This window comes from Microtus pennsylvanicus, chromosome 4, assembly GCF_037038515.1.
Source record: "Microtus pennsylvanicus isolate mMicPen1 chromosome 4, mMicPen1.hap1, whole genome shotgun sequence".
In the NCBI taxonomy this organism is placed as follows: domain Eukaryota; kingdom Metazoa; phylum Chordata; class Mammalia; order Rodentia; family Cricetidae; genus Microtus; species Microtus pennsylvanicus.
In genome coordinates this window covers 33,092,949-33,100,929 of record NC_134582.1, presented here as the reverse complement: position 1 = coordinate 33,100,929, position 7,981 = coordinate 33,092,949, and positions in this window count along the sequence as shown.

The following is a 7,981-nucleotide window of genomic DNA, read 5'->3' as shown; positions in this document are numbered from 1 at the left end:
AGAAGCTGTCTGTTCATTCCCAATCACCCATATCCACACAGAAATATAACCACACAGAAACTATATTATTTGCAATACTGTTTGGCCAATACCTTAAGCATCTTTCTAGCTAGCTCATATCTTAAATTAACCCATTTATATCTTTCTGTGTATCCCCAAGTGGCTGTGGCTTACTGATACGATTATGGTGCATCTATCTCTTGCTACATGGCTTCTCACTGACTTTGCCTATTTCTCTCTCTATATAACGTATCTTTTCCAGCCTAGCTCTGTTCTGGTAAGCCATTATCTGAAAGCAGTTTCTTTATTAACCAATAAAAGGAACACATATGCAGAAGGACTTCACATCATATTGGCATGCACTATGACAGGGAAGCATTCACTGTCAAGTATAAAACGAACTCAAATCCTTGAGGCATGTTCTTCAGAAATTTTGAAATACCTGGCATCTTTGATATTTCTTGAATAGTTCTGAGTCTGAAGTTGAAAATGGAGAATTTTCTTTTATTTTCCTTCTGTAATTCATAGCAGTTAGCAGAATCCCAATGTTCTTTTTTCCTTTTCCCAATATCCTAGGGAATTATAGATATAAGAACAGTTGCCAGGCAGCTAAAAGTAAATCAAATGTATACTTCAGGTTTGTAGTCTGTAGAAATTTCAGTATTTTGAAGCACTTAAAGTTAAATTTATGTGGTTATGCTGAGAATAATAAGAGATGATGATGTAACATTTTAAAATGATGTGGAAAATAGAAGGGATATTTTAAAGAAATGCAAAATGAATGAACACAGTAGAATATAATTTGATATATAAAAATATTACTGAAATTGATATCTCTGCCTCTAGGATAAAAACCTTCTAGGTTTGATTATATAAATTTAGAGAATCAATCCTTTGGAAAAGCAAAATACAAGGAAGAATATGAAGAAAGTCGAGAATTGTCTTCACCACAGTGTATTTTATCAAGGTTTATAGAGGGTCCTTTTCATGACAGGTAAAAGGAAAAAAAGGGTAGGAATGAGAAGGAAGAAGCAAGTCACAAAGGTGAGAAAGAGAGACAAAGAGGGTGTGGGGAACAGTGAGACACCAGATCCTGAATTTCTTGTAATCCCCTGATCTGAGTGCCTACAGCTGCTCTGAGCAGGAGACCTTCAGGAGTTCCTGATGGCAGGAGAGAGGTTTCTGGTGGGTTTGGCTGGGACATGGCTATCTCTATATAATTTATTGTCCCTGAACACAATAAAGGGGGGCATTCTTGGGGAATTCAAGGATGACCCGTGTCGCTGCCTCTCTGTCTGTGTGTGTTTGTGTATTTTAACCTCCAGCCCCCATGCCCAAAGCTCATGAACTGGGTGTCAGCACACAGAGCGCAGACACCGGGGTGCAGTGTGTGGCAAGAGGGGAGGGTGACTGATAGGGCAGGAGGGAGGCAAAGGAAAGAAGAAAAAAACCCAAAAAGTAGGAAGACAATTCCATTGTCTAATAAAATAAATGAAGCTAGAAACTAAAAATAAATAGATAAAAAATTAGAATTTATTTTTTCTTTGTTTGAATTTATGATTACATGAGAATCGTGTGTAGTTTGTAGATTCCCCTTCCCCCCAAAAATTAATCACTGAAATGGCTGAACTATACATGGATGTGCTGCCATAGAATGGCTTTATCAAATGTTCTTTTTAAGAAATTAAGGATTTCTGAAAAGTAATCAAATTCTGCAATAGTGCATGTCCCAAGTTCCTGGATGCACAGAGAGCACCTATCAAAACAAATACAAAAACATAATACTGGTGAGCATTTACCCAACAATTCACAGGTTGTAAAAATTTTCCACAAAATTACTTCTTTTGATTCCCAATATGCCCTTTCAAAGTAAGTATCACATCTACCTGCACAAACAAAACAGTCAATGGTGGTTGAGTTGAGGCATTTCAGATCACATAACAATGGGAAGATCATCCTTTTCCAATGTAAAATTCTCCAGCTTTCGTTCTGCCTCTCCTGCTGCTGTGAGGTTTGCTGATAACAAGTGGAAAGGAAAACTCTCTTGTAGTTTTTTAAAAATGAAATAAAAAAAACATTGAAGAACTTTTCTCTGACAGATATAGCATGTCATCAATAGGATATTTTGTTGTTCAAGGGAACAGATCTGCTCTATGAGGGAATTTCAAATTTTGAGAGTTTATAGCATAAAATGGTGTTTAGAAAGCCATGGTGCTATGGTGTAGGAGGTTCTTCTGTCTATGTATTGCTTTCATTGGTTAAATAAAGAAACTGCCTCAGGCTTTTGATAGGGCAAAACTTAGATAGGCAGGGAAAAGAGAACTGAATGCTGGGAGAAAGAATACAGGCAGAGAGAACTACCATGGAGCCATGGAGCCTCCTGGTCAGACATGCTGAATCTTTCCTGGTAAGCAACAACCTCGTGGTGAGCACAGATTAATAGAAATGGGTTAGATCAAGATGCGAGAGTTGGCCAAGAAGAGGCTAGATATGATATAATGGGACAGGTAGTAATTTAATTAATACAATTTCTGTGTGGTTATTTCAGAGGTTAAGCTAGCCAGGTGGCAGGATGCAGCCCGCTCCTCCTACTTACTACAGTGCCACATGACACCAATGTGTGGGATAGGCTTGTACCACTTTCAAATGTCATCTAAATAAACAGTTTAACAAGTGTTAAATATAAAGAAAATATATTGTGTTAGGACTCTGTACATGAAAACATTTAAAGAATTTCATAAAAATTAAATGGACTACTAATTAAAGTAGGTGAGAAAAACTTCATAGGTGATAGTCTTTTTAATAGGAATCTACTATGATATACAGATATTGCAATTCAGCAGCCCTCTGTCCTCTCTAATAGTACTTTTAAAAGTAAAGGCTGAGTTAAAAATGATTTTAATAAAAATAGTTACAGCAAAAAATGATAAACCATCTTCAAGTATGCAAAGGGATATTGTGCAGCAATCTGACAGAATTAGAACAAAATGCTATGAAATAAGTGGAAATGTAAAGTTATAATCTAATTAAATTAATGGTAGCTATCAAAGTATTTTACATATTCCCATCATTTATATTTATTTATACATACACATACACACAAACACACATATATACTGTAATTTTGAAATGCTATAATGATTATTCCATGCCTAGAAAAGTAATAATCATAAACATATATAAACTATGTATACCTCCAAGTATGTATTAAAATTGTAATATATATATATATATATATATATATATATATATATATATATATATACCCAAATATATATTTCTGTTAATGGATTTAGAGGCCCTTTATATAGCTTTTCTAGAACCTCTAGGTTTTTACTTTAATTTTTTAACTTAAGATTTCAATGTACTAGAGATGTAGGAAGTATTTAAGATGGAAAGAAGTTTTTTGTAGCTGTTGTTTCCTGATGCCTTATTATCATAAGACACTGTCTTGAACAGATTCAGTTAATGAAGTTTACTACCTTCTTTATCTATTTATACCAGGGTAGAAAACGTTGTTTGACCAAATATTGGCAGTTCTGATTTTGATCATTTATTTATTCCCTATCTTTAAATTAATGATGTCATTTCTATTAAATAGGTTTCTATATTACTAAAAATAATGAGTTTGTACTGTGTAGATCTGAGGGCATTTGTAGTTTAGGAGTTCTAAGATTAATAATAAATCTTGTACAGATATTGTTGCATACCAGAGTAATACATTTATATTATTTGCCTTTTTTCTACTGTGCTTTTCGAGTAATACTCATTTTTGAATAATTTATCATTTACATATACATTTGAAGTCCTAGAAAGAACACAGATCATTCTCCTTTGATTTCATACCATGCAATGTGTGTTTTGATTAGTTTTCTTTTGATCTGCATCACAACCTGATTGCATGTGTTATTTGGTATCTCCCAAAACACATTAGAACTAACACTTGCAGATAACAATAACTTATAACTGGATGTATTTGAACATGTGATTGATAGCTCATTTTTATTCCCCCAAATTGATGATTTTTCCAATATAGCAGCACTGCACTTATTCGGTTTAGTCCCACGGGTTCTTTTTAATGCCCATCTACAGCCACAGCCTTAGCAGACAAACTTCTTTCTCCTCTTTAACTTGGTCCTTCACACAACTATACGGCTTGTGAACTACAAACTCCAGGTGTCGTCATTTATATACACACTATGCACTTGCTGACCGTCAGGCCTTACCTCTGACTCTGAGAAATTCCATCATTTTCATGGAATTCTAAAATTCTTCTTGGATGAGCCATAGCTTGTTTGGGTATTTTTTGGTTAATGCAAAAAATAAAAATAAAAACATCTTTCATAGAGTAGGTGGTTTAAACCTATAAAATTGCTGTTTGTTCTCACAAATTGAGAGATGAGAACAATCAAGATCAAGGTACCAAAAATTTGGTTTATTACCTGCCGTAGAGGCAGATAACTAATATCTGAATAAAAGATGACTGATACTTAAGACGGAGAACCTCCAGGTATTAGCTAAAATTAACTGGGTGTATTAAAGACTGAGTGAGTTTTAGAAAAGTAGGGTATGCAAAAATTTGCTAAATAGTTATTTAGCTGAAGCTAAATCTCACCCCATGGAGGGAGCTCTCTGGGTGTTTAGAGCTGCAGCCAGCCTTTTCTCAAAAATACCGCCTAGACTCCTATATGAGAGTCCTGTGTACTTAAAGTTCTAGGTGCAGCCATCATGAATTCAAGCAGGTTTAGAGGTAAACTGATAAGCACTAACGATTCATGGATATTTCCTGTATTTTCAGGATGAATGGAAAAATTTGAGAGAAAGGGAGGAAATAAGCAAGGCTTTTTGGTGCAGTGAGGTCTTGATAGCTGGACCCAATTCTGAGATTAAAAAGGTGAGACTTGGACACATAAGCAAAGAGAATGTCAAAAGAAAGATGACTGAAGCTAGCCTGATAAAATTAACACACACACAGAAAGTCTTTAAAATGCCAGACTGTAAGTGTGAGATAAAAAATGTATGATTTGTCCTACAGGCTATCTGGTGAATGTATACTGAGTTTGTTTTCTTGGTGATCTGTCTCCTCTTTGGAGGAATTGTTAGCTACTTAGCCAAGCAACTGCATAATGAATCATTTTACAGTCTTAATGTTTGTTCTGATTTAAAAAGGATGGTCACTAATTCAAGTGGTATCTTTCTTTGTGTGAAATTTAAAAAAGTGTTGCTTTCTAGAAACCAGTTACTTCCATCTATCAGAAAATCAGAATATACAGACTTAAAAAAAACTCATTTTACTGCCATCTACTGGAAAATCATGTCTTACAAACGAGTGATATTGGAAGAAGAGTCTGGACATGATAGCCTGTGTGCTATAAACATATCCTGGGGCCAGGAGCTTGCCAAGTTGTGTGTATGTACAGAACGTGTCATAACTTCTTCTGGTTACAGTGGCAAGATATGGTGAAAATAAAGGCTAAGAGATCCAAGAAACCAAGGTATACGTCTATGTAGAAACTCTATAAGAGGCTGAGGAAACATATTCTCAGTAGCCCTAAACTTCTTTACTCTAATCCTACCTAAAGGTCATCTCTTCTCCTTTCCTTTCCTCCTGTTCTGTTTTCCCTCCTCTCCTATCCACTCTTCTCTCTCAGCATGTATGTATGTATGTATGCATGTTATTTATGTATTCACAATAAGGAAAGTGGGTACTAATATCCACATGAGTGTTTTAATCTGCAAGGAAAATAGATTTTCTGCACATACAGTTTGTGTTCCATAGAGAAATATAAGGGACTGAAGCTTTATAAAACCACAACAGAAATGAAATCTGTTAGCTCTTGAAGGCTCGGTACTATCCTACCACAACTTTACAGGATTTGTGTTTTTTTTAAGCTAAAGTTTATGTGGCATTAATTTTCTAACCTATGGAGGTAGAAAATACTGCACACACATAGTGTGCCTATATGTAGACCAAACATCCATACACATAAAATAGAAAAAAATAAATCTTTTTAAAGATTAATCTTGGTGATTTTTTTGAGAACCGTTGTTGAATAGTTGAGTAGGGTACTAATAGTATCAATACAAGTTTATGGGCTAATAAGGAAGGGGAAGCATGTGCTTATTGTGAGTTAAAAGTTAAATTGGTGCAAGATTTTCTCCTGAAGGCTAATCTTTAGAAATTAGTTGCAATGGGTTAAAACCACAAACCCATGCTACAGATTTGTAACCTTGGAAACAACCACTAAATGATCTTCCATACATATCCAACTCTTTCCACTACAAATCATAAAAAAGAGAAATAAAAGGTATGCACACACACAAATACTGTGGGATAATTTTTCTGTACTCTGAGAATATATATTCCTCCCATTGGTTAATAATAAAAGCTCTTATAAAAGACCAATAGCCAGGCAGGATAAGGTTAGGTAAAACAATCAAACCGAGAACTCAGAGGAGAGGCAGAGTCAAGGGAGATGCCAGCCTGGTGCTGAGCAAGCAGGATATGTAGAAAATAAGATAACAAGCCTTGAGTCATGTGGCAAAACACAGATAGAAATATTGATTAATTTGAATGTGCGGGGTAGCTACAAATAAGCCTGAGCTATTGGTCAAGCAGTAATAAATATCATTATAAATCTCTGAGTGATTATTTAGAAGCAGCGTTGGGAACTGCTGAGCAGGAGAGAAACATCCAATTACACACACACACACACACACACACACACACACACATACACACACACACACACAGAGAGAGAGAGAGAGAGAGAGAGAGAGAGAGAGAGAGAGAGAGAGAGACATACATAGACACACACACACATTCCCGGCACAAAGTTACTTCATTAACTGGGAGAGACTTCTATGTATTTTTAAATTTGTTCTCTTCTCTAAGTTTATAAGTTTATAATGTTGTATAAGTTGTGTTCTCTTGTACAATTAGTACTAGTTTGTAAGCACATTTATAGAAAAATTAATCAAAAATCTTATTAGGTGTCTCTTGTGCTTTTTGGTTCTATAATTAGACACTTCAAACACTCTGATGTCTAAGGAAATCTAGGATGAGTTAAAGAATAATATTTATTTTAACAAGGATATATCAAAATGGAGAGCAAATGGATTTGACTACAGCTGTGTGTTCTTTTTCTATGCTTTCTCCATAATATTTCAATTCCTTTTGTAAAACTTCCTTCAGGAAAGTGGCTTGTGGACATGGTTTAAGCAATTCTTAGAAACTAGGAGATTGTAGTAAATGTACAAACTGGTCCCCCAAAAGCCCTTCCAGTTCCCTCAACTTGGGCCTGGAAACCAATTTTGGCTTTTCATTTTTAGTTGTTGTATTTTATATATAGATAGCATCACAGTCATTGTGTGTCTATATCTCTATATAAAAGAGGTGTATGTGTGTGTGTGTGTGTGTGTGTGTGAGAGAGAGAGAGAGAGAGAGAGAGAGAGAGAGAGAGAGAGAGACAGAGACAGAGACAGAGAGAGAGAGAGATGGGGAATTCCAGACTGTGCTTCATAGTGACAGTGATTTAGTAATTTGATTTTGAGCTACAACAGCTTGGCTCAGTAGAAACAATGGGTGTTATTATGACAGATTGGGGCTGTTTCTGTTTAATCTTTAGGGAAAGATTCCACATAGCCTAACAGTTACATGTATTTTGAGAGCATTATTTCATCATGTGTAGGGAAGTCACAACTCTCCTCCACTATCCTTCTTTAAAGATGATTGTATTTTGAGTTCTTGGGCTTTCTTGGTCACTACCAAGACTCAAAAATTCAAGTCTAGCCGGGCGGTGGTGGCGCACGCCTTAAATCCAAGCACTCGGGAGGCAGAGGCAGGCAGATCTCTGTGAGTTCGAGACCAGCCTGGTCTACAAGAGCTAGTTCCAGGACAGGCTCCAAAACCACAGAGAAACCCTGTCTTGAAAAACCACAAAAAAAAAAAAAAATCAAGTCTAGATGGCCGTTGCTTTCT